Below are 27,007 nucleotides of genomic sequence, written 5' to 3' on the forward strand. Positions count from 1 at the left end.
CGCCATAACCACCGCCACAGCCTCCCCCTCGCCTCTCCGACACGTTTCCCAGCTCCGCCGCGACCCCCTCTCCCTCCTCACCGAGCAAAGCAACCCGGGCGACCTCCGCTTCATCGCAATCGCCGTCGTCTTCAAGCTTCGGACGACGAGATCGCCGTCGTTGCTCCGGCTGCCCCAAGCCTTCCCCGAGCTCGCTTCGACGCCTGCTGCAACCGCGGTGAGCTCTGCCACCGTTCCCCTCTCTCCATTTAGCTGCCCGCTCGTCGTAGCCCTCCTCCCCACCACGGCCGAAGCTTCTCGCCGCCGTCCATGTCGCCGTCGTCGTCTCGGCCCGCCTCCGCCCAAACCAAGCACCCCATCGTGCTCCCGGTGCCACGAGGGTGCCGCCGAGCCCCTCAGGTGGCCTCCCCGTGCCCCGCAGCCCGTTCCCGATCGAAGCCGAGCTCCGGCCGCCGCCGCGAGCTTTGCTCCGGCAAGCTCCGGCCTTCCCAGCTCCTCTCACCTGCCCCTCCAGATGCGCGAGAGCCCGGGCTACGCCCCGGTGCTCTCAGACGCCGTTCCCGTGGCCTGTGGCGCGGACTCCGCCGCGTCCAGAGGTCGCCGGCGGCGAGCCCCGTCGCCTGAGCCCCGCCATGTGGGCCCGGCCCGTCAGGTGATTAGCTCAGTGCTAATCACCGCTTAATTAACCCCCCCTGACACTGACAGTGGGCCCCAGCGCTGCTAACCTTTTTAATTAGGATTAAACTAACCCTGTTTAACCCCCTGACACTGACGTGTGGACCCCACACGTCAGGTTTGACCCCAGTCAGCCGCAGTTGACTGCTGACATCATGCTTACTCAATGCTGACGCAATATATATTTTCTGGAATTAAAATAATTCAGGAAATTCCAGAAATTGTTTTAAACTTCAAAAATTCATATCAATTCAACCGTAGCTCAGATTAAAATAATTTATATATGAAAAATTATCAGAAAAATGCAATCTTTCCATCTGTACTAGTTTCATGCATGACAAACCAACTTATACATGCTGATTATGAGAAAACACATTATGGCATATATAAGAGCTTACTTTGGAGATACATTTGAGCCTATGGTTCAAATGGACTTCAAACCAAATGAGTACTAGTTGCATTAACTCAAACAGCATCACATCTTCATGCCATGTTCATGCGTCATATTGTTGCATATGTTTGTGTATTGATTGTTGGCACCGTTCCTTCTCGATAGGTCTTGCTCCGGAGACCGTTCCAGAGTACCTGTCTGTGAAGCGGTGCCTCCTCTGTTGATTTACCAGGCAAGCAAACCCCCTTGTTCATTCCGATACAATCCTACTCTCTCGCTCCTGCTCTCAGTTATTGCATTAGGACAACAACGATTCATCTGCTACTTTGTGCTGCGGTAGTTGAACCCATTCCTCTGCATGACCTGTCATTGCCACAGTAAATAGTTGAAACCCACTAGCATGTGTAGGAGTTGATTGAAGCCACTGTTGTGTTCCTACCATGCTATGCCTGCTATTGCTTAGAGTTGTGTCAGGTCTGGTTCATTGGGAATGAATTGGAGTGTTACGATATGTTCTGATGCTGAGAGTGAAGTGGTGAACACGATTTGGTAAAGGTAGCGGTGAGAGGCCATGTAGGAGTACATGGTGGGTTGTCTCACTGGAACCGTCCTTAAGCACTGAGTTCTATGTATGTTGTCCAATGACTCGATACTACCACACATTGGGTTCCGGTAACTCGACCCCTCTCGACTTATTAACCAACTTGGTCTCTGTCCAGGAGTCGCAACTAGTTTCTGGTGTTTGTAGGTAGTGCTATTTTTCTACCAAGTGGCACCCGGCAGGGTGGGCTTGGGACAGACTAGGCACACGTGGCCTGGTGTACCGAGTGGCACCCGAATGGTGGGCTCGGGAACCCTGCACACATCGTTTGGGGCCGTGAGCGACACCCCGGCCGAATCTCCTTGCGGATGGAACCCGAATAGGCGATAAACCTGGGCTAGAGTCTTGTGTGGTTAGTCAGGTCGTGGCCGACACCCTCGCCAGGCTTCCGCTTGAAGGTTGCCGAGATACATGACGTGTACATGGCGGTAAGTGGCGAGAGCGTGTGTGTGAAGAAGTACACCCCTGCAGGGTTAACATGATCTATTCGAATAGCCGGGTCCGCGGTTATGGACTTCTTGGATGCTTACATGGTACATAGACAACTTGAAGTGGATACTCTAAAATGCTCAAGACAAGTGTGAGTTCTATGGATGGCCTTCTCGTAGGGAGACGGGGATGAATCCATAGTAAGTGTATTGTGTGGTGATTAGTGGACTCGTGTACGTTGTCTCACCTCAAGAGTTTCTGGTAGTCGTAGAACAGGATAGCCACAGAGTCAAAGCTGGCTTGCTGCAACTAAACCCCACATTACTCTCTTGATACAAATGCATGTATGATAGGATCTGATGTAAGTCTTGCTGAGTACCTTTGTACTCATGTTGCTTTATTTATGTTTTTGCAGCGGAGACTTCGGTCTTATTAGTGTTCTCGTGGACTTCGACGAGTAGCTTGTACCTCAGCTACGATCTTGATCGGACGTTGTAGATAGTCAGGCTCTTCAGCCTTTTTCATTTGTAGATGTCTGTACCCAGACATGTAATGCTTCCGCTTGTTGCTTGTATGCTCTGTATGATGGGTCTTGTGACCCCTGTTTGCAATAAATGCTATGATGGCTCTTCTGAGCCTTTATCTATTTGAGTTGTTGAGTTATGCTGTGATGCCATGTTGTACAACACATACTTGCATGTTATGCGTACGTGTAATGTGTATTGCTATGTGTGGGATCTGACTATCTAGTTGTTTATCCTTAGTAGTCTCTCTTACCGGGAAATGTCTCCTAGTGCTTCCACTGAGCCCTGGTAGCTTGCTACTGCTCCGGAACACTTAGGCTGGCCGGCATGTGTCCTTCTTCGTTCCTGTGTCTGTCCCTTCGGGGAAATGTCACGCAATGAATACCGGAGTCCTGCTAGCCCGCTACAGCTCGGTTCACCGGAGTCCTGTTAGCCCAGTGCTACAGCCTGGATTCACTCGCTGATGACCGACACGTTCGATGCTGGGTCATGGATGCCTGTCCCTGTAAGTTAGTGCCACTTTGGGTTTACGACTAGCCATGTCAGCCCGGGCTCTTTATCATATGGATGCTAGCGACACCATCATATACGTGTGCCAAAAGGCGCAAACGGTCCCGGGCAAAGGTAAGGCGACACCCGTGGGGATACCGTGCGTGAGGCCGCAAAGTGATATGAGGTGTTACATGCTAGATCGATGTGGCATTGAGTCGGGGTCCTGACAGCGCGGCTGGTTAATTAATATAAGGTGGTGTTAAAAAAGTATAAATTTGGTCAAACACTTTGCAAACGGTTGACGGGAGTAAAAAGGACCAGAGGGAGTATCATGCATGCGGAGTAGGCAAAAAAAATTGCTCATTTATAGTCGGTCGAAGTCTCAAAGGGCGCGACCACGTGAGGGAGGCGAAGGTCGTGGGAGGCGCGACGGTTGACGGAATTAAGTGAAGTTACATCCACGCGCCGGCATGGAGTGCGAACAGGCAGAAGCTATACCGTCAGGCCTATGATATGGGTCTATAGACATGACATCTAGTGGGTCCTGCATAGTTCTCGAGAACTCTTTGGGGGCTCGCAGCCGTTTATCCACCGGACAAGCCAGCAACCCCATGCCGTTCGCACGCCCTACTCGTCCCCGTCTTCTACCTCACAACAGTTCGCTCCCAGTCATCCCGTCCTTTCACATTAGTTCGCTCCCAGTTTTTGCGGGGTACAACAGTTCAACTTCTCCTAACCCTCCTCCAAAATCCATGGCCTCCCAAATCTCCATGGTCGCCGCTGAGTACCAGGTTAGAGCCATCACCGGTGATCAGTTCACCGTCATCTACACACGTGGATCCGTGACGGTGAAAGCATGGCTTGCTCGCTTCCTACGCATGTTCAACAGTTCAACGGATGAGTGGGTCGCTGGGCTAGATGTTGAGTACACCACAGTCCTGGGACGAGAGAAGGATCTAAAGGACAAATAGAGGAAGAAGCCCGCCGTGATCCAGGTTTGCGTACATAACGTTTGCTTGGTCTACCACATATGCCATGCCGACGTTGAGTGCCAGGATTTTAAGAACTTCCTCAAGGACAAAAGAGTGAAATTCGTTATTGTAGGCTTTAAGAACGGCAGGGATGTCCTGCGTCGGATAGGTCTTGTTGTAGGCCAGCCCTTCGATCTCCAGAAGGCAAGCCTGGTGTCATCCTCTCAACCTTCAATGCTGACCCTAGCAGCAGCCATGATTGATCCTTCGTACGCTAAACTGAAGAAACCTCATCACGAGTTTCATCATGCATGGGAGTTCAAGACATTAGATGAAGATCACATCCTGTACGCAGCAATGGATGCCTACCTTTGTTTAAATATCTACAAGGGTTGGATGAAGAAGCAGAGCCCAGTGTCCGGTTCAAGCAAAGAAGCATCGGCGAAGAGGAAGAGGAAGAGGGACGAGGACAAAGTCGAGGACGTGGACTTGGACTCCGAGTAGGTGGCAGTGCCGTCGCTCATGCTAGTTCTACTACAGTGTCAAGCGGAGTAGTTGCTTAGTTTATTTTCAAGGGTGTGTGAACTGAGGCCCCAGCAGAACTATGTTTATGTTCTTTCTCATTATTTGAACTCTTTAGTACGTACAGTAGTAGTAGTACTATGTCTTACTACTGTTCTTCTTGCAGTTGGTTCTACTGCACGTATCTTCGTGTTCCTACTGTACTTAATACGTTCATACTAGTAGTATAATTTGGGTCAGTCGATTTGTGAAAGAAGTTCGACCGAGCGAAGGAAGAAGACGGCAGAAGAGGTGGAAGAAGCCCTTCTAGCCATCCATGTTGCATCAAACGGCTTACATGAGTCGACTGACCCAAATTGCTCCTTTAGATTGCAGGATCCATGTGGCATTCAAGGTCTTGAAGGTAGATTCCGCGTCCGCACCCGGTTTGCGGGCTAGACGCGCGCGCGACCGGCTTCCGCCGTGACAGCCACCATGCGTGCCTCCTCCGCGCGGGCGAAGACGACAATGACACGCTAGTTCCTCCTCGCCGGCGTGCTGAAGCATGCACTCGTCCTCCTCTTCGTACGCTGCGTGCATAGATACGGCTCACCAGTTGCTCGCGTGCTTGGCAGTGCGGCGGCATGGCGAGGAGTGAGTGCAGACGACGTGAGCGGGCGAGCCTTCGGCTTCATGGCACAGGGATGGCGGCGACACGGCGGTGATGGGCGAGAAACTGTTGGCCGGAGCAGGCGGGCGCTGGCATGCGCAACGGCAGCGGCGGCATATTGATGAGTGCGCGTGTGGGAGCTTACTTTAGTTTTATATAAGGTTGGTCAAACTTAAAAGAAAACTGTACTAGTACACGTAAACATTAGAGTTAGGCAGCGCTTTTATTAGTTTTTTTTGAAGTTAGTACCACAGCCACGATACGGAATCATGTGCAAGCGCGTGAACCGCGGCTGCGCAGTCGATCGAACAGTGCGTCAGCGTGTCGCGCTCGAAGGACATCCACCGAACCTTTTTGTGTGTGTGAAAACAATCCTCGAATATTACTCAACTTTTTTTCCTGGGAAAGTTCTTAACGCTGCAATATTTCCATATATTTGAATTTAGCTCCAGTTTGTGTTTATTTGGATTTGGACGTTTTAGGTGCGCCCTAGTTTTTTTAATACTTATTTTGTGTGTGTGACTGAGAGAGAATGTGTGTATGTGTCCATATGTGTGTTGTGGCGGAAGGGCAATGTGGAGACGGTGTGCGTGTGATACAGACATAGAGAGGTGTGAATGTGCAAATGATCATGCATGAGTGAGACATAGACAGATGCCGATACGTTGTGTATACATGAGAGAACGGTCTTCTAGTTTACTTGTGTGTGTGTGTGTGTGAGAGAGAGAGAGGAGCATCCGTAACACAACAACCATCTCTCTCGATTCGTCCATCCCTCGCACGATCGCATGCAACACATGCATCAACGCGCACATTTTGACACCCTCACTCGGCCCCTGCCCACCTCAAGGCCCGCACTATCTCTTCGTGAATACCCATTTCTCTCCTTAGGTTTGTTTTCGCTCAATATCTAACACACACACACACACGCACACACACACACACACAAGCAGCACAACACACACACACTCCCCCAAGCACAAAATTCATCCCCATCCAAGGTTATACGGCGACCACTCTCGCGTGTGCTTCTTTGCACCCCAACATGCACAACACCTCAATCTTCAAAGAGGGCATCGAGCACATCGAAGACGGAGACCACACTGCGCTAGAGAATGCGGGGTCATTTGGAAGCAGGGTGATGTGACGACGGCTGACTGACTCCTCCCCCCACCCTCTCTCTCTCTCTCTTGCACAAAATTACCAATCCCTCTCTCCCCCGCACAAAATTGTCAATCCCTCAACCCATGAGATCCTTCCCCTCTCATCCATGTTTTTCCAGCTCTCTCATCAAACATGTTGTCTCTTCTCCTTCCATGTATACAGAATCCGGATGCACACGCATCTCACATATATTACATGTCTCCATCTTTCTAACAGACCTAACTTCTTCCTCTCTCTTTCTCTCTCTATCTCTCTCTCTCTCTGTCTTGTTAGGTTTGTTGAAAGTGCAACTATCCCTAGGTGGTTTTGGTAATTCATAACAACATATAGCTCATTGAGTTAATGCTATTCCAAGACTATTATTTCAGGAAAGCTCAACGAATGGCATGGCATGGATGATGAAAGTGGATCCCTCAAAATACTAAGGACAAAGGATTGGCTCAAGCTCAAAAGCTCAAAACTCTTCACATATTTTAGTGATCCAAGATCACATTGAGTCTATAGGAAAAGCCAATACTATCAAGGAGGGATGAGGTGTTGCTTAATGAGCCTCTTGCTTCATGTGCTTAGTGATATGCTCCAAAACCCTCAGCTACTTTCTCACATCCACAAATGACCTAAACCTAAAGCCAAAATCGGTCACATCGATTCTTCCTATCCGGTGCCACCGATTTCAAAAGTCATAGCCACTGCCACAAACCCTAGGCAAATCGGTCTGACCGATAGGGATCTCGGTCTCACCGAGATGGGATTGTAATCTCTCTGTTTCCGTTCGTAACGTTTCGGTCTAACCGAAGTGAGCGATCGGTCCCACCGAGATTGCAATGTAAACTCTCTGTTTCCCTTTTGTAATCTCACCGAAAAGAGCAAATCGGTCCCACCGAGTTTACCTGACCAACTCTCTAGAAAGCTTATTACCAAAATCGGTCTCACTGAGTTTGTGTAATCGGTCTTACCGAGATTACGTTATGCCCTAACCCTAACCGAATCGGTCCTACCGAGTTGCATGTCAGTCCCACCGAAAATCCTAACAGTCACTAGGTTTGCTAAATTGGTCCGACCGAGTCTGTTGAATCGGTCCCACCGAGTTTGGTAAATTGTGTGTAACGGTTAGATTTTGTGTGGAGGCTATAAATACCCCTCCACCTCCTCTTCATTCGTGGAGAGAGACATCAGACTAAACCTACACTTCCAACTTACCATTTTTGAGAGAGAACCACCTACTCATGTGTTGAGGCCAAGATATTCCATTCCTACCATATGAATCTTGATCTCTAGCCTTCCCCAAGTTGCTTTCCACTCAAATCTTCTTTCCACCAGATCCAAAACCTATGAGAGAGAGTTGAGTGTTGGGGAGACTATCATTTGAAGCACAAGAGCAAGGAGTTCATCATCAACGCACCATTTGTTACTTCTTGGAGAGTGGTGTCTCCTAGATTGGCTAGGTGTCACTTGGGAGCCTCCGACAAGATTGTGCAGTTGAACCAAGGAGTTTGTAAGGGCAAGGAGATCGCCTACTTCATGAAGATCTACCGCTAGTGAGGCAAGTCCTTCGTGGGCGACAACCATGGTGGGATAGACAAGGTTGCATCTTCGTGGACCCTTCGTGGGTGGAGCCCTCCATGGACTCGCGCAACCGTTACCCTTCATGGGTTGAAGTCTCCATCAACGTGGATGTACGATAGCACCACCTATCGGAACCACGCCAAAAACATCCGTGTCTCCAATTGCGTTTGAATCCTCCAAACCCTTCCCTTTACTTTCTTGCAAGTTGCATGCTTTAATTTCCGCTGCCTATATACTCTTTGCATGCTTGCTTGAATAGTGTGATGATTGCTGGACTTGTCCTAAGATAGCTAAAATCTGCCAAACTCTAAAATTGGGAAAAGGTTAAGTTTTTAATTGGTCAAGTAGTCTAATCACCCCCCCCCTCTAGACATACTTCAAGGTCCTACAAGTGGTATCAGAGCTTTGGTCTTCATTTGCTTTGATTTCCATAGCTTTTGGTGGTCATAGCCTTGGTTTCACAACCTAGGAGAGTATGGCATCTAGCGAGGGAAATTATCACCGTAGAGGTCCTTACTTTGATGGTACTAATTTTGCTAGTTGTGAGCATAAGATGAAAATGCATATTCTCGGACATAACCCTGCCGTTTGGGAAATTATTTGTATTGGCTTGCAAGGTGAATTCTTTGATGGGAGAGAGCCGAACCGTGAAGCTAATGCGGAAGAATTGAAGATGCTGCAATACAACGCTCAAGCTTGTGATATCATCTTCAACGGATTGTGTCCTGAAGAATTCAACAAAATCAGCCGTCTTGAGAATGCAAAGGAAATTTGGGATACTTTGATTGATATGCATGAAGGTACCGAATCTGTCAAGGAATCCAAGTTGGATGTGCTCCAAAGTCAACTTGACAAGTTCGAAATGAAGGATGGTGAAGGTGTCGCTGAAATGTACTCTAGGCTTGCTCTTATCACAAATGAGATTGTCGGCTTAGGGAGTGAAGAGATGACCGACAAATTCATCATCAAGAAGATCCTAAGAGCATTGGATGGAAAGTATGATACCGTGTGCACATTGATCCAAATGATGCCAAACTACAAAGATCTCAAGCCAACGGAAGTCATTGGAAGAATTGTTGCTCATGAGATGTCACTCAAGGATAAGGAGGAACTTCACAACAAGTCAAGTGGTGCTTACAAAGCCTCAAGTGAAGCCCCCACATCATCAAATGAGAAACAAACCTTAATGAAGAATTGAGCTTAATGGTGAAGAACTTCAACAAATTCTACAAGAGTAGAAGCAAAGAAAGAAGCTCCAATTCAAGGTCTTACCATGACAAAAGATCTTCAAGTCGAGAGCGCAATTGCTACAATTGTGGGAGACCCGGACACTATTCCAATAAGTGTACGGCACCCTACAAAAGAAGAGAAGATTCTCCAAGAAGAAGAAGCAAAAGAGAAGAATCACCACCAAGAGAGAGGAGGAGTAGAGATGATCGTTATGAACGAAGACCCTCACGGAGAAGCAAGGATTCGGAAAGGAAGGACAAGTCACCAAGGAGCTACACAAAACAAAGACATCAAGCTCATGTTGGTGAATGGGTATCCGGCTCCGACTCCGACAATCACTCCGAGAGAAGCTATCACTCTGACTCTGAATATACTAAAGATGAAGGTGTTGCCGGTCTAGCACTTGTATCAACCAACTCCTACGACATATTTGATTCACCAAATGAAGGAATTGGAAGATGCTTCATGGCCAAAGGTCCAAAGGTAACACATCCTGAGTATGTTGATTTCAATAGTGATGAAGATGACTTGCTTGTGGATGATGATTTACTTGTTGACAACTCTAGTGATGAATACTATGATGAAACGTCAATTAATCATGCTAATCAAGATAAAATGAATGACAATGATAAGGAGAAGACTGAGCTTCTAACTAAAGAACTAAACACTCTTAAGTTGGCTCATGAAACTATCTTCGGAGATCATCGAGAACTTTTAAGGGCTCATGAGAAGTTACGCTTTGAAAAGCTCAATCTTGAGCAAGAGCATGAGTTCTTAAAGGCAATCAATGATGATTTCCGTAAGAAAAGTTCTTCTTACATTGCCAAGCGTTTACTCTTATCTACTTACATGCCTCAAGTCAAGTCTAGTAACAAGTACAAGAAAGATACTTCCTCTAGTAGTAACAATAATAATGTCAAATCCAATATTGTTGCTCCTAGTAGTTCTCTTGATTCCACTAATGATTCTCTTAGCCAAGTTACACTTGAGCAAGAAAATAGCTTATTGAAGGGAATTATAGAGAAAGGTGTTTACAAGAGCCTTGCTGGGAGTAAGCAAGCAATTCGAGGAAATTGTGCGCAAGCAAGGAAGGCACCGGAAGAATCAAGGTGTTGGTTTTGAACAAAAGTTCAATGCCAATGGAGTTGAGTGGGAAGAAGATCAATACCACAAGACGAAGTTTGTTCCTCAACAAGAGAAGTATGATCCTACTTCCTTCAAGGGAACACAAGCACAAGATGATCTTCCACCACAAGACCACAAAAACAAAGGCAAGGACAAGCTTCAAGAAGAGATTGATGCATTTGAAGAAGCACCTAAGGCCTCGTTCAAGTGGGTTCCCAAGACTACGTCAAGTTCTACTTCATCAAGTACAACTACAACTCCAAGGATTCCCATCAAGATGATGTGGATCCCGAAGAAGAAGAACTAGAGAGTTCTTGAGGGTGACTCCGCCAACATTCTTCACTCATATCATTATGGCAAGAACAAGTGCAATCAACTTCCACATCTTGCACTAGTTCAAGGAGTCACAAACCCTCATGTTGGTAAGGCAAGGGACAAGGTAACCTAATGATTTCATGGACATCATCTTGTGTGTGCTTCACTCTATGTCTATGGATATTCTTGTTTGTTCCTTGTGGGACTAACCCATGTAGGTAAGTTGAAAGTGCAACTCACTCCAAAGGATTGCTCCAAATGATCTACATCAACATTGAGCATCCACATCTTCAACACCTACATGAAGTCATCATCGACAAAACCCAAGGTTAGTTCATCCCTCTAAGGGGGGATCTCACATCTAGGGGGAGCTTAACTCTAAGAATTGAGTCAAAGCAACTCTAATGGTGTGAACACATCAATGCATTATGTAAAAGTGGTAACCCCACTTGAGCTTAAACGATGAGTATGACCTATGATCGAATGTTTTTCGTTTGACTCCTAAGTCAATATACTCATATATAGATGACCTAGTCATCGCCAATTGTTTGATAGATGCTAGAATTGGTTGTGCATGCTTTGCCACATATTTCATTTGCCATCTTATTGTGTGAGCATGTTGGTTGCATATTTTACTCATTCAAGGACATCCACTTGTTGTTTTGATTGTTTGGCTTCTTTTCTTTTTGCCAAGTGGATGGACAAGAATGCCTAAGAACCTTCTCTAGCTATCTATGCTTTTCTCATCTCAAACTCTATTCATGCTACATCACAAAATTTGATCAAGTCAGATTTGAACCACTCTGTGTGAGGAACACTCGGAGTCCCCGATTCGTAATAGACTTAAACTTCCAAAACTTCTTTGTGATTCTTAGTCTGACCGATTCCTCCATTTCGGTCCTACCGAGATCATTAATTTGATCTAAGTTTTCAATCACGGTACAACCGATTTGAACTTTTCGGTCACATCGAGTTGCTGTAACTGTACACAGTTATGCATCTCGGTGCCACCGAGTTGTTCCACTCGGTCACACCGACAGGGTCGGGCTATATATAGTCATGGGAAAAAATTTGGAAATTCCTCCGAACCCCTTCGCCCGCGCAATAGCTCGCTCTGCCATCCAAGGTCTCCAGATCGTCTCCTCGTCGCCAGCCGCCCCCTGTCGCTGGTCTCTGCCGCCGTCAACGAATTTCGCCCCCGCCGTTGCCGCCGTAGCGAGTTCATCGCCAAGCTAGGGTATGGACTCGATCACTGTGCTATCCTCGTCCGATTCCTAGCACATTGTGTTCTTATTGATTCTTGCCACGGTTGAAACACTCCTATCCAGTCAATGCAATTCGTAGAGTAGATGAGATTCGAAATTTTAGGGTTAGGTTTCCGCCGAAACCATCTCGGACCCACCGAGTTGAAAAACTCAGTCCCACCGATTTGGCTTATGCCATTGCACAAGTAACTCTCGGTCTGACCGAGAATTGCTAATCGATGCGACCGATTTTAGGATTTTGTGAAACCCTAGCAGTCTCAGTGCCACCGAACTATGACTCGGTCCAACCGAGTTCATCAGTTTAGGTTCCAAAACTGCTTTGGTATCACCGAGTTTGAAAATCGGTTGATCCGAAATGCTTTGTGTGGAAAACTAAAACTGAACTTTTGAATCATTCTTTTGCAAAAATCTCTGCATTTTGTGATGCTCATCCATTCTACCTCATCTATAACTCTTCACAGGGTCAGCAGTCAGTGTTTGAAGCATGTCAGACCAGAGTGACAGCCAGAACAGGTCAGAAGAGCAGATTGACATGAGTAAGGGCACTAGTCCCTCAAGCACTTCAGATGAAGGAAGCAGAAGCACTCCTAGCAACCTGCCTAAGGCTGCTACCAGGCAAAGGAGGAAGAGAACTTCAGACTTAGAGGATGAGTACTATGTGGCAGCTGAAGATGAGGCTACTTCCAAGAAAGTAGTGCTCAAAAAGGAATATGGCTCAGCAAAGAATACAAAGCCTGGCCTCAATAAGAAAGTTCCTGCCAAGAGGACACCTATGCCCAAGGTCAGAAGGTCCACTCAAGTGCCAGAATAGACTGAACCCAAAGAGGCACCTGAAAAGAAAGTCACATCTTCCAAACCCAAGAAGGTTCCCACTGGAGAAACAATGAAGTTTACCATTGAATCAGAGGATGAAGCTGCTCAGGACAAGAAGAAGAAGAGAGCAAGAACCACAACTGCCTAAGTTCTTGGAAAGCCCTCAATGAGAAGAGACTCTGAAGAGGAAGAAGAGGTTGCTGCACCAGCACCAAAGGCACCAAAGCTTATGGGTGATGCTATTAGATCAGGGGCTGCAACATCTAAGCCCAAGGAAGCACCCAAAGCTACCCCCAAGGCCAAGCTTGCACCAAAGAGGAATACTAGGAGTATTCCAACTGCTGAGAAGAACAAGGCCCCAGTGCCTAATGTTGCTGATGAGGAAGATGAAGAAGGACAGGTCCTAAGGAAGCTCAAGCCCAAGATACCAGACCACAATGATGCCCATCCTGTGGCTGTGGACATGAGGATCAGGAAGGACTCAGGGTTGAGGATATGGAGGATGGAAGATCCATATGCCTCAAGGAGAAGAACTGCTGTTGATTACAAGTTCCATACAAAGGAACAGCAGGACTTCTATGAGACAATTTTGTTGGATAAGAAGCCCATAGTATGTGATATGAGGTGGGTCGACTGGACCTACATAAAGGACAATGAAGAGCACTATCCTGGAGTGCAAGAAAGTTTTGTTGCTTGTGGAGTTGCTGATTTTGTTGGGCAACAGCTCACCAATTGGAATGATGAACTTATCATGCAATTCTACTCCACAGCACACTTCTATCCAGATGGGAGGATAGTTTGGATGTCAGAAGGCACCAGGTACCAGTCAACTGTTGAGGAATGGGCAAGTCTGATCAATGCCCTAAAGGAAAGTGAAGATGACCTGGATATTTATGCCAAGAAGAAGATGGACCACAATTCCATGGCACACGTGTACAAGGAGATCCCAGACAAAGCTGTAGAGACACATAAGTTTGGATCAGTCCACTTCCTTCTGTCAGGACTGCCAACTATCAATTGGATCCTAAGGCACACTCTGTTGCCTAAGTCTGGTGACCACACCATGATCATAGGTCATGCCATCAACATGTTGCATTTGTTTGATGTGCCATAGAAGTTTAAGGTCATGAGCCTTATGATTGAAACCATTAAGAGGACTATAGCAGATCAGAAGAGGAGCTATGGATATGCCCCTCAGATTCAGGAGTTGATTAACTCAAAGATGGGCACAGGGAAATATCAATTGGATAAGGAACATTTTCCACTTTATCCAGACTTTGAGGACAATGAGGTTGTCATGAATGAGAATGATCCATCATTTGTACATGCTCAAGAGAAGAAGGAGAAGGCAAGGAAGGAGAAGGCTGCCAAGATGCCAAGTCAAGAGGAGGCATCTGAGTATTTCTTGAAGAACAAGCAGGAGCAGCTTGGTTACTTAATAGCATCAACACTGAGGATTGAGAAGGGATTGGCCACCCTCACTCAGAATCAGGAGATCTTGGAAAGAATCATGGAACTCAAATTTCATGATCTTGATGTCAAAGTAACTGAGATTCAGTCAGTTGTAGAGCAGCTACAGGATGACATGCATGAGAGGCAGGGCAAGACTACCACTAATGTGTTTGCCAGAGTGCCTAGAGCCCACAGGTCAGTTGCAGTGCCTGTGACAGACACCAGAGCAACATCTTCAGCACCAGCTACAGCCCCTACTGCTCCAGTGCAACCAGCTCCAGCATCAAATCCAGCACCCTCTACTTCAACTGAAGCCTTCGTTCTTGGAGTTATCCGGACACCACCACCTGAAGATCAAGCCTGAGAGTCGATCTAGCACTATGCATTTTCTATGAACTTTTTGGTAACTTGTTGCCAAAGGGGGAGAAAAATGTATAGATCATAGGCTTCGAGAAAGAGTGTGTTGCTTTTATTCTCTCTTAATTTGGTGGTTAAAACTTGTTTGCTTTTGATTGCTTGAGATACTATGCTATTCTTGTGAGACATTGATGATCATGTGTTTGATCATAAGCTACACTTATGCATGTTTGATGATATTATCTTATCTATCCTATGTGATCATTCACTTTGCTTGGTGATGAGTGCATGTATTCAATATTTATCATTTTGAGCGCTCCACCAAGATGTATGTGACATGGAAGAGTAACCCATGAGCCTAATTTCTTGTGCATTTGCAGTCCAAAGCAAATCTTAAACTATGCACAAATTTAGGGGGAGCTCTTGCTTATCACATACTTCTCAAAGCGACGATGTTGTTAAATCTTATTATCATTTGTCGAAGCTTTGATCTATATGTTGTCATCAATTACCAAAAAGGGGGAGATTGAAAGTGCAACTATCCCTAGGTGGTTTTGGTAATTCATAACAACATATAGCTCATTGAGCTAATGCTATTCCAAGACTATTATTTCAGGAAAGCTCAACGAATGGCATGGCATGGATGATGAAAGTGGATCCCTCAAAATACTAAGGACAAAGGATTGGCTCAAGCTCAAAAGCTCAAGACTCTTCATTTTATATTTTAGTGATCCAAGATCACATTGAGTCTATAGGAAAAGCCAATACTATCAAGGAGGGATGATGTGTTTCTTAATGAGCCTCTTGCTTCATGTGCTTAGTGATATGCTCCAAAACCCTCAGCTACTTTCTCACATCCACAAATGACCTAAACCTAAAGCCAAAATTGGTCACACCGATTATTCCTATCCGGCGCCACTGATTTCAAAAGTCATAGCCACTGCCACAAACCCTAGGCAAATCGGTCTTACCGATAGGGATCTCGGTCTCACTGAGATGGGATTGTAATCTCTCTGTTTCCCTTCGTAACGTTTCGGTCTAACCAAAGTGAGCGATCGGTCCCACCGAGATTGCAATGTAAACTCTCTGTTTCCCTTTTGTAACATTTCGGTCTCACTGAAAAGAGCAAATCGGTCCCACCGAGTTTACCTGACCAACTCTCTGGACAGCTTATTACCAAAATTGGTCTCACCAAGTTTGTGTAATCGGTCTTACCGAGATTGCGTTATGCCCTAACCCTAACCGAATCGGTCCTACCGAGTTGCATGTCAGTACCACCGAAAATCCTAATGGTCACTATGTTTGCTAAATCGGTTCGACCGAGTCTGTTGAATCGGTCCCACCGAGTTTGGTAAATTGTGTGTAACGGATAGATTTTGTGTGGAGGCTATAAATACCCCTCCACCTCCTCTTCATTCGTGGAGAGAGCCATCAGACTAAACCTACACTTCCAACTTACCATTTTTGAGAGAGAATCACCTACTCATGTGTTGAGGCCAAGATATTCCATTCCTACCATATGAATCTTGATCTCTAGCCTTCCCTAAGTTGATTTCCACTCAAATCTTCTTTCCACCAGATCCAAAACCTATGAGAGAGAGTTGAGTGTTGGGGAGACTATCATTTGAAGCACAAGAGCAAGGAGTTCATCATCAACGCACCATTTGTTACTTCTTGGAGAGTGGTGTCTCCTAGATTGGCTAGGTGTCACTTGTGAGCCTCCGACAAGATTGTGGAGTTGAACCAAGGAGTTTGTAAGGGCAAGGAGATCGCCTACTTCGTGAAGATCTACCGCTAGTGAGGCAAGTCCTTCGTGGGCGACGACCATGGTGGGATAGACAAGGTTGCTTCTTCGTGGACCCTTCGTGGGTGGAGCCCTTCGTGGACTCGCGCAACCGTTACCCTTCGTGGGTTGAAGTCTCCATCAACGTGGATGTACGATAGCACCACCTATCGGAACCACGCCAAAAACATCCGTGTCTCCAATTGCGTTTGAATCCTCCAAACCCTTCCCTTTACTTTCTTGCAAGTTGCATGCTTTAATTTCTGCTGCCTATATACTCTTTGCATGCTTGCTTGAATAGTGTGATGATTGCTTGACTTGTCCTAAGATAGCTAAAATCTGCCAAACTCTAAAATTGGGAAAAGGTTAACTTTTTAATTGGTCAAGTAGTCTAATCACCCCCCCTCTAGACATACTTCAAGGTCCTACATTTGTCTCCTACTCTCTCATCCACATACATACAATCTTTCCCGCCCTATCTGCTCCATCTTCAAAAGCTCTCTCTGCACGTCTCATTCACACATTGGGATATGTCAAAATGTTGCTTCTATAATGGCTGATGTAGAGTTTTGGTTGTTTTTGTTGCATCCTACAAAGTAATAACTATGAAATGCATTTAGATTCTCATTTGACTGGGATTATGTGAGTTTGAGCATGTTGTGAAGTACTATAGACCTTGTATACATCTTGGGATTCGACAATGATTGTAACTATTGAATTGTATAGACCATTACATTCAAAGTCAATGGCCTAATATATTTATTTCACAATTTCAACAATTGATTTGTTCACTACAAACTAAGAAAACAAATGTGTACTCCCTCCATTTTTATTTAAGTCCGCGTATAAGCATTGGTCAAAGTCAAGTTTTGTAAACTCTCGGAAAGCTTATAACAAAAAATATTAACATATACAATAACAATTTAATACCATTAGATTCATTATTGAATGTACTTTCACATCATACATATTTGTTATGGTAAATGCTTATATTTTTATATAAACTTGGCCAAACTTTAGGAAGTTTGACTTCGGTCAAACCTAATATGCAGAGTTTACTACTACTACTTGCTAGTTGCTTAGCCGAATCACTCAACACGCCACACGGGGAGTCCAGTGTCACAAAATTTTGAGGTCGGCGGGAAAATCTCCCGCGACCCTGATTCGAGCAGTGGGAATTTACCATCATAGCCTTTGGAACAGGCCTACGGATGATGCTTGGTAGGGGGCTGTTTTCGTAACTTCAGGTTCACCCTACCCACCCAACCCCACCCCGGCACCCAGAGTAGTACACATGAATACTCCCCATTTTCTATCTGCACCGCAAAATAGACTTCTCCACGGCACCGCAGCCTTCGTGCTCCTCCCCTTTACATCGGCGCACTCGTCCACCGCAGAGCATCTGCCTCATCGACGACCTCGTACGCCGCACTGGAGCCGGTCCACCATCGTCGTCATACACGGAGCCTCTTCCCTGGCATCGTCTTCCATGGTCTCGGATCTGCTTCTCGGAAGCTAATGCCAAGCGCAGAAGTACCACCGTCATGGACAATGAACTGACTCCAGTTGCCGACCATGACTCACAGAGGCCGCCGCGACCATCGTTCTCCTCCTCGATTGGTAAGGTGTGTATTGAATCACTTAGCAGTACATGTGCAGTTCCAATTTTGTTCATACCTACCCTTCAAATTTCCTGGGTGCTATTGTTCCCATAAAGTAATTGGTTATAGCCTCCATTGTCCAACAGAATATCAGCTTGTAATTGTGCATCGCTCCTGTATCATGCTGTGCTTGGGTAGGTTTTTCATCTGCAACCAGTAGTGTGGCAAATGATGGAAAGGTTTTTAGAACTAGCAAGATGGCCATACGTTGCACGCATCAAGATGCATTTGTATGAGTAGTTTATCTTGTGGGAGAAAAGGATGAACGAGGGAAGGCCTTATTTGCAAATCTAGAGAGGGGCATGGGTATTTTTTTACAAAATTCCCATTTGTTTCCTTCCTATCTGTCAGATATAAATCGGACGGCCTATATTGCAAGAAAAAAAGTATAGAGAAAAAAAGTAGACAGTAAAGGAAGTAGAGATAAATATTAAATATTAAATATAAAATAAATATAACCGTAGAGAAGAGAGTAGAGATAGCAGAGACTTCGGGAAAGGATCGCGCGTGCGCGGGAAAAAGCGGCCGGGCGTGCGCTAGTTTTGGCGCGCGGAGTCCGGCGCGCTTTATAAAATCCAATGCCCTCCCATCGCTCTGTGCCTTGCCACAACTCTGTGCCTCGCTACCGCTCTCTCCCCGCTCATTTTTGCCTCACCGCCGCCGTGCCACCATGCCGCCGCGTCGCTGGGAAACTTGGGGATACCGCGGCGTCCGCGCGCGCCCCTCCGGTGGCTTCTCCATCGAGATCCGGTTCCGCGGGATGCGCCTCGGCCTCGGCAATTTTGACACCGCCAACGAGGTCGCGCGCGCGTATGACGCGGCGGCGTGGCGCGTCCGGTGGCCTCATAGAACATTGAACTTCCCCAACGTGCCGACGCGGGAGCTCGCGCCTCTGCCGCGGCTTAGCACCGACGAGGATCGTCGTGACAACCGGAGGCGGGAGCACCGTCTCGGCATCGCCAAGATGGACGAGGAAGCCATGGCGCTGGGGCGCCAACACTTCCCACAGGACATCATCAACGAGTGCGAGTTCTACGTGAAAAGGAGGGCGGAGAGGGATAAGAGGAGGGCGGAGCGAGCCGCCTATCGTGAGGACAAGTGTGGGCGAAAAGCGGACACTCAATTCAACATGAGGCTAGGAGCAGCGTCGCCCTGGGAATCTGACGACGATCGATATCTTCACGCCTACAGTCAGACGTCGGAGGAGGACATCATCGAGGAGGAGTCGGACGACGAGGAGTAGTTGAATTATCTTTTTTTTATCTATCTATGCTGAGAACTATCCTCTACTCTCTAGTATCTACTTCTCGAACTCAGCACTATAAACGCTTTTTTAAAGCACCGCGCATTGCGATTCTGTTGGAGATGCTCTCACATGGCAGACGAGTGCTTTAATGTTGCCCACAAGATGCGCGAGTATTACTAGTAGTATTTTTCTTGCCATGTTGAGATTTTAAAACCACGAGTGTGAACATGCAGAGGAGCAATGAAGACCAAACACGGGATATTCGGGACATCTTCAAGGAGCGTGGCAAGTTAAAGAGGAGCTGCACCGAACCTGTAAAACGAGCTTTGGTAAGTAACACCCTTTCAATTACTTTCGTTTAGCCTCGTGTTCTTCGATGTGTATATGTTGTATTCTGTTTCTCTTAAGCGTGGTGTTCTTCGATGTGTAATAAGAAGAGTCTTAATCGTCCTAATGCTTTCCTTTTTAGCTTGATGTAGGAAGTGGGTGTTCTCACCTTGTAGTCTATTTTTATATTTCTTTTGGTTTTGAATTCACTTCTCCGAGTTCTGTTTATCTGGCTTCTACTAAATGGATCTAGGTTTCTCTGAGTATTGATCTAAAAAAGAAGTAACTTCATGTCAGGATGCAGTTCCTGCGAGGAGGGAAGTATGGTCTACCTCGATATCATGTTTCCAAAATGAGGCTGGATTACACACAAGGTGCCAGTTCCCTAATGATGCTGGATTAGACACAAGGTGCAAATTCCCAGATGATGCTGGATTACACACAAGCCAGGTGGAGTCGTCAGTTGTTCGTGTCCTCATGGCATTAGTAAAGGCTGAAAGAAAGCGTGCAACAGCCCTTGAGAATGTAGCTGAGTTCCTGAAGAAGCGAAAAGAGCAATCAAATGCTCTCTTCACCCAAGCCAAAGAAGAGATGGAAGAAGCCAGAAATAAGCTAGCAGAGGCAGAGCAGGCTAGGCGTCTCCTGCTATCTAAAACTGTTGTCAATACAAAATTTCCTTCATAATAGCTAGGTTCAAATGTTTATCCAGTCAGCATGCCTGTTGTGATGTCTGTGCATCTACTAATGTGGCACAAAATGTTTTTTTGGGTCATGTAATAACAGCAATTACTTTACAAACAATAACAGATGAAGCATTTGACATGGTATAGTTCACGCGCTAGCCCGACATTCCAAGTTCAACTTCCACATCAAACTCATGTTCACAGATATCTACACATTCATACATAATGTCCACAACCATGATTCACTTCAAAGCCAAAAAAATGTGAGGAGAGTTATAAATAAAGAAAAACCTCTACTAGTTCCTGCTACTAGTGCGAGCACAACAAGTCAAGACCATGCGTAAATTAATTATATTTTAGTCATTTTTTTGTGTTCTAAAATGCCTGCCGGCTCACGGAAGGACGTGTTGCCGGCACACGCGCGGATTCAATGAAGGCAGGCGGGGCAGTCTTAAGCTGGTTGCACGTGGCGAGGAGGCGTGCTCAGCCGGGCCTCCAGCGAGTGCGGCCCTCTTGGCCGGCACGCCGGTTCAATGCCTGCGCTATGAGAGGTCGCATCCGTGTCAGAGCAATCACTCCCTCCAGTCCGTTTCTGTTCGGGTATAACAAAATCTCGTTTTCCATTCACATTTTACAAGTAAAATTCGTGGACAAACTTTGACCCAAAGTACGATGGGGACTAGTAAACCAGAATGGAGGTAGTAGTTTTTTTTAATCAAAGAAGGGTTTCCCCTTCCGATTACTGAAAACCAGCATCTAAATCTAAACCATAGTATTTGCCCTAGAACTACCAGGTTCAACATCTTGCAGCATAAACCCATACAACCATACGCCAAGGAGGTACGTAGTACTATGAATTCCATTTTCGCTCCATACCAATCGTCCTAAAAACTACTTACTACTTACAAAACTGCTATACGTACGATTCATTTTAATCGGACGCTGGTACGACCAGAGAGCAGATGCTATGGCCCACAAACTGATAATCTGTGATTTCTTTCTAATCGTACTGAGTGTTCGACAAAAATTCATCGTACGTATAGCAAGGTTCATTTGGCGAGGGGAGCATAGGGAGACGTAAAGGCGAAGCAGAAGAAAAACTCCTATACGTACGATTCATTTTAATCGGACGCTGGTACGACCAGAGAGCAGATGCTATGGCCCACAAACTGATAATCTATGATTTCTTTCTAATCGTATTGAGTGTTGGACGAAAATTCATCGTACGTATAGCAAGGTTCTACTACTTATAACGTGCCATTGAAAATCGGAACTCTTAACCCCGCTAAAAAACGATATTTTAAACGTGGCTACTCGTTCTGTGGCAACTGGCGAGCCACCGCGCTCCAAGTCATTCACCTGTGGCCCCGACCATCAACTCCTATGGATCAAATTATCACGCGAGCGGACTATTCCTACAAAGGTGCTCCACCATGTACCCGGTACCCCCGAATGCAGCAATCGTGCACCTAGGGTTTTAGGGTTTATTTGTTAATGTCGCCTTTACGTAACACTCATGTGTGCGAGACAGCGAGAGGCCGACTGCATGCGTGCGCCTCTTCTCTTCGTATATGTACTCCACTGTTTGTCTGGTGTCCAAAAAATTATAATAACTACTAGCAATGTGCCAATGCGTTGCCACACGATCAAAGTAGATTAATACATATTCACTGATTTGATAGAAAAAAAGTCTAGTTTTGAAATACGTATATCACTAAAAATATGTTATGTTTCACTCCAAATATATTCCTTTGGCGGTTTTGATGAGATAAGGGAGGAATGTTGTTGGTTTCAAGATTCGAGAAGTGGTATATGTCTAATTTCTACTCTTACTAGCAAGATGCCCGTGCGTTGCACGGAACATCAAGATCTTGTGGGAGAAAAGGATGAACGAGGGAAGGCCTTATCTGCAAATGTGGTGAAGAGTGCGGGTAAATTGCCATATTTTCCTTCCTATCTGTCAGATATAAATCGGACGACCTACATTGCAGGATGGCAGGCCCACCATCATCACCAACTCTATTTTTTATCCCTACTCTTATAAAAAGCATTGTCGGTGATGATCGTGTGCCTGCCATCCTGCAATATAGGCCGTCCGATCTATATCTGACGGATAGGAAGGAAACTATGGCAATTTTGCAAAAAGATACCCACACCCCTCTCCACATTTGCAAATAAGGCCTTCCCTCGTTCATCCTTTTCCCCCACAAGATAAACTACTCATACAAATGCATCTTGATGTTCCGTGCAACGCATGGTCATCTTGCTAGTTGTTGCAAAAAGCCCATGTGTGTGAGAGAAAGAGGGAGAGTGGAGGAGGACGGAGTGCTTGTGTGACAAAGACACAAGGAGTGTGTGTGCGATAGGTATTAGCATAAAATGAGGCGATAGTGTGTGTGTGCATGATCGAGAGGGCGTGTCGCAAGAAGGGAAGAAAAATCTACATAGATACAAGGAGAGGGAGAGAGACATATATGCGATGGTGGAAGCACGAGTGTGCGGGTGTATAAACTTATCTAGAGGCTAGCTAGTCGATAAATGTTTGTGAGAGAAATACGAGTCGGGGTGCGAAAGCGAGAGTTTTGTGTGTGAGAGAGAGAGACGGTAGTCGGGAAGGGGAGTGGAAGCAGGAGTTGTGTGTGTGTGTCTGTGAGAGAGAGAGAGAGGAGATGGTAGTCGAGGTTGTCTAATCGGTAAAAAAATGAATAATGTCAGTCTGGGATGGAGACAAAAAGGAGACCGCAAAAAATGTTGTGTCTACAGGAGAGAGAGAGAGAGAGATAGAGTAATTTTAGTGGTATGAGCCATATGTAGAGACATATAGGGTGTGTGAGAGAATCCCATAGAGAGAAAGACAAAGTGAAAGACGAGTGGAGACTGTGTGTGTGGCGGTGAAAAAGAAAGCTTAGGTACCGAGTGATACCAGAGAACAGTAGAGACGTGAGAGAAAATGAAAACCGTGTAATGTATAATGATAGGGAGAGTGTGACACTTCTCAAGGGAGACGTCAAGAGACCATGTTTGTGAGGATAGGAGAAACATGAAGTGAGCGTGCGGGTGAGCTGGAGAAAAGAGAGTGATAGCTACCTAAAGGAGCATGCATGCGAGAGAGATGGGCGTGAAAGGAGTGAACAAAAAAGGGATTCAAATATTTGAATTCGAGATGATGATACATGTAATCCATACTCGAAACAAAATTGATCTATCAAACATGCATACTCATATGAATTCACGCACATCTATGTTATTTAATATGTAGATATTACTGATCCATACATCTTAGTAGAACATAATTTGGTTAAAAAAATTCGAATTCAACCTTAAGATTTTGAGATCGTTGTATTTGTAAATCATATAATACATATAAAGGAGCAGAATTCTTTGTTGTGCTTTTGAAAGTATATATAAAAAATGATGTATATAGAATGTAATTCCAATTGAAAATGGATCCCGCCCGAAAAAATAGAATACAAACGGGATTCGAATTGATTTGGCATGGTAAACGTGCACTCTGCAAAATTTGAACGAAGCGGGGAAAGTAGCAGTAACCGCCCGAAACTAAAATCTGCGAGATGGAAATCACTACTGCCTATCCCTGCCACGCAAAGCCTATCTGCTGGATTTCTATAGGTTTCAATAGGGGTAGGTTTGTAATTTCACCCAAACGTGACGTAACCGCCTCTCACCCGGATTCATACACGGTGGGCACCAAAACATAGTGTGTCCTCGGCCGAAATCGACTCCCTCCCCGATTCATATTCATACACGGTGGGCGCCAAAAACAAACTCTCATCGGCAAATATTCGGTGTATGCAAGATTACCGTCCTATCCCCAACCGACTAATGTTGATGTGATGTAGTAGAAATTTGAAATAGGGGCTAAGTTTGTAAATTTCCTCGCATTTGAGACAAGCGCGCCCTGAATACATGGTTCCCCCCTTCCTCTCTACCTCCCTTTTCCCCATTCGTACTCCGTGGGCGCCAAAACACCCTCTCCACCCCACCCTCCTCCGTCCGCTGCTGTCCACCACCCCATCCACCGCCGTCCTCCTCCACCATGCTGGAGATGATACCCCGAAGCCGCCGTCCATTACAAGAGATTGACCTCTCTCATCCACGCCTTCGGACCGGGATCCTTGCATCCCGTCCTCTCGCTTCATCCCCGCCATCGTCCACCTTGTCGGCGCCGCTCCTACGACCGTCTCGTCCACCGTGCCCTGCCGCCACTGTCTACCCTCCTAGATCTGCTTCCACGCTGCCAATAGCCATCGCTATCGCAACACCATCAAATTCTCAGCAGATGCATACACGCCGCCGCACCAGAGGCGGTACTCTTTCGTATCTGCTCAACTTATTTATCGCAGCAAGAAAGTAGATCACCACTGCTTTACTCTGATTTCTTGTCTTGGTTGCGAAGTTGCCTTTGTACGGTTTGCACCTTCAGATCCGCCATGGCACGCTCAACACTATACTCCCAATGCTTATGGTTTTCCCCTTTTATATTCCACACTAGTTAAATCACAGTAGACTAAATTTCAAAATTGGGTCAGTCAATTTTTTAGAGCTCGCTGGAGTTCACCGGTGCGATCGAAGGGGCTTGGGTGGTTGTGGGGCCTCGCCGAACGAAGAAAACTCGACGTGGGTGGGGGTTGGGGCAGGGGTGGGGGTGGGGGTGGCGGAGGAACACAGCGGTGGGGGCCGGTGGTCCGGCCGGCGGCCCATGCGGTGTTCTGTATGGGAAGAATCAGAAACGAGGAAGAAGAAGGGTTAGGAGACGTAGGATCTTCATCCAACCGCCTGAAATGGTCGAGAGACAGCTGGGAGTTGCATTCTTAATGCGCTCTGGTTCATCATGTGTGGGCACTGCGCAACCAACATTATATTATCCAAAATATGCTTGCTCTTCTTTACCATGTTCCTCTTCCGTTCTTTTTTAATATGTACTCTCTCCGTTCCTAAATACAAGTATTTGTATAGATTCCACCATGGACTACGTATGGAGCAAAATGAGTGAATATACACTCTAAAATGTATCTGGATACATCTATATGTGATCCATAGTGGAAATCTCTACCAAGACTTATATTTTGGAACGGAGGGAGTATGATAGTAGTAAAGTATGTTCCTTGTACTGAAGATGGGCAGGGACATTTGCAGTGTAGAGGTCTATACGGTTGGTTGTGATGGACACTTTGAGCCTCTTTGATTCGTAGGATCTTGTAAACATAGGAATAGGATTTGTAGTGGCCTGCCCACTTGAATCCTATAAGAATAGCAAGGAAATGCGGGGAGCTGTGTCGCCTTTGAGAGTTACACTGATATTAACAGTACCGCACCTTCACTTTAAGAGAGCTGGTATCCAAAGCCTTTCTAGCCGTACCGGCAATACTAGCACATATATTCCAACAAGTTCCACTTTGCTGATTTTACTCTGATGCTTAAGGTTTTCCCGTTATATCTACACTATGATCTGTGTAGCTGCTTTGTGTCGCACTAGCAGCAGTCCACTCTTGAAGCTAAACACTGCAATGACTTAAAAAATTGGCACCAAGGCATTGAGTGCCATTCTGGATGTAATGAAACTCATACGCTCCCCACCTGTTGACTCTTGTTCAGAATATGATCCTAATGACTATTCTAACCTTGAGGAGTCAAAGGCAGATGGTCTGTCCTGTTCACCCATCAAGGTGCCTGTTCTAATTTGGCAATGTTTTATTGATTGCGAGTATCTTGCATATGTTGTCTTGCATTTCTTCTACTTTGTTGCACCGCCATCTGCTTAGTTTACTCATCATATATGTCGAGATGCCATGACCATCCATTATCAATACATATTCCATCTGTCATCATATCATGTTTTTCCACTCAAATGTTGTTCTTGTGCATTAGACATCAAAAAGGAAGAGGGTGATTGCCGAACCTGAAGGAGCACCAGCAAAGTCCTTGAAAAACGTGGTGGTGCCAGAGAAATCAGACAGCACCCCACTTATATTGGTTGTACAACCAGTGACACAAAACGTAGGACCGACTCTAGCAGACTGTACCCATACTTCACTGGCCACACCACTAGCCCCACCACACAGGACCTGCACTCTAGCAAAAGGTATACCGATTTCATTTGCCATAGCACTAGCTGTACCACAGAAAAATCCCACTCGAGCAAAAAGTACAGCAAGTCCACCGGCCGAAGACCTATCCCAACTGCAGAGACGGTCAATTCCTCTAGATTGGAACCCCATTCCATTTATTCCCAGTTTAAAAGACAATGCTGTCAATGTTGTTAGGGACTACATGCATATATTCCCATCATGGGAAGATTATTGTGAAGACAAACACCATTTTCACATCGTCCTGTCCAACTTACGTGTAAGTGCTATTATTCATGGTTATTATGGTCCGCAAAATCTTGTGGGCCTTTAGTTGGTCCAGCCCATTTAAACTTGATGGGCCGGTCCACGTGTCAACATATCATAGGCGCATCTCGCCCACTGGATGAGTGACACATGTGCCAGCGCGGACCTGACATGTGTCTCCTCCAGCCAATGATGATTTTACACGTGGAAAATCCCCATTGGTCGGGGCTGTTAACGGGTTATCGGATCCAAAACCCGACCCGATAGCTTAACGGTGTTCCGTTACGGTGGATGCCACGTGTCAGTCACCCTTGACGAAAGCACTTCTGTGACGCGCGATTTATCGTCATGGAAGTGGACACTTCCGTGATGATAATTTTGGTAATGTCATGGAACACTTCTACGACAGCACA

This window comes from Triticum dicoccoides, chromosome 3B (assembly GCF_002162155.2).
Source record: "Triticum dicoccoides isolate Atlit2015 ecotype Zavitan chromosome 3B, WEW_v2.0, whole genome shotgun sequence".
Taxonomy (NCBI): domain Eukaryota; kingdom Viridiplantae; phylum Streptophyta; class Magnoliopsida; order Poales; family Poaceae; genus Triticum; species Triticum dicoccoides.